This window comes from Temnothorax curvispinosus, unplaced genomic scaffold, assembly GCF_003070985.1.
Source record: "Temnothorax curvispinosus isolate PA1 unplaced genomic scaffold, ASM307098v1 QBEX01000846.1, whole genome shotgun sequence".
NCBI classification, from domain to species: domain Eukaryota; kingdom Metazoa; phylum Arthropoda; class Insecta; order Hymenoptera; family Formicidae; genus Temnothorax; species Temnothorax curvispinosus.
Window position 1 is genome coordinate 5449 of NW_020210626.1, and position 849 is coordinate 6297.

The 849-nt window shown below is 45.7% G+C and overlaps 1 pseudogene; it reads right to left on the reverse strand.

Annotated features, from left to right (window-relative positions):
* Positions 1 to 438: 438 nt before the first annotated feature.
* Positions 439 to 849, reverse strand: part of LOC112458585 — a 1437-nt pseudogene continuing 1026 nt past the window's right edge.

The window sequence follows — 849 nt, forward strand, 5'->3', positions numbered from 1 at the left end:
CTGGCCGGTGTGCCTCCGGTTTGACCTCGGGGCGGTAATCAGCCACCCCGCGGGCCGGTATTTCGCGAAGGCAAATTGCTGAGGTCGGGTTTTCCCCGGTACCTGGGGCCCCGCTATCGGCGGCCTTCGTCCATCGCTGCCTCACGCGCCGCACGCCGGCCACGTTGCTCTCGCCGCCCGTGATCTCAAGGGTTTCCGCTCTCGCCACCCCTCCTCGGTCCTTGGTCCTCTTGGACCCCTTCCGTTACCGGTACTCCCTCGAAGATTCGCCGTGATGTGGGTGAGGCGCCGCGCGTATTACGATTATATAAAAATAAAATAAATAATCAAATTGCGGAAATGATATGAATATTCGGCCCCTGGAGATCTCGTCGTCGCCTCTCTGGCTCGTCCCTGGGCGCGAAATTCCGCGCTTTGTGACGGCGGCGGGCCGCAACGTCACACTACATAATCAGTATTTTGCACAACAGAAATAACTGTAGCAATTGTACCATTTACAAGGCCCAAAGTGACATCAATATTGCGTCTTATCATGACTTTAGCTCCAATTTTAATTGTAATTTGTCTTAAAAGTCCAGCTGTTCTAGTATTATTTTCATCATTATTCGTCAATTTTTTTACTACTTTCTTTTTTATATGTCTATCACATTCATACGTATCTTCAGCAATTAATAATATTTTTTTTTAATCAATACGACTTAACATTGCAGTGTTAAGAACATCGCACATATGACAAGTAGGCAGTAAACAAACGGTATCAGGTGGCAAATTATCAATAAAATTACATAATTCGTATAATCTTGTTTCGAAAGACTCGCCTTTAAAAGATATTTTTCTTTTTTCGAGAAT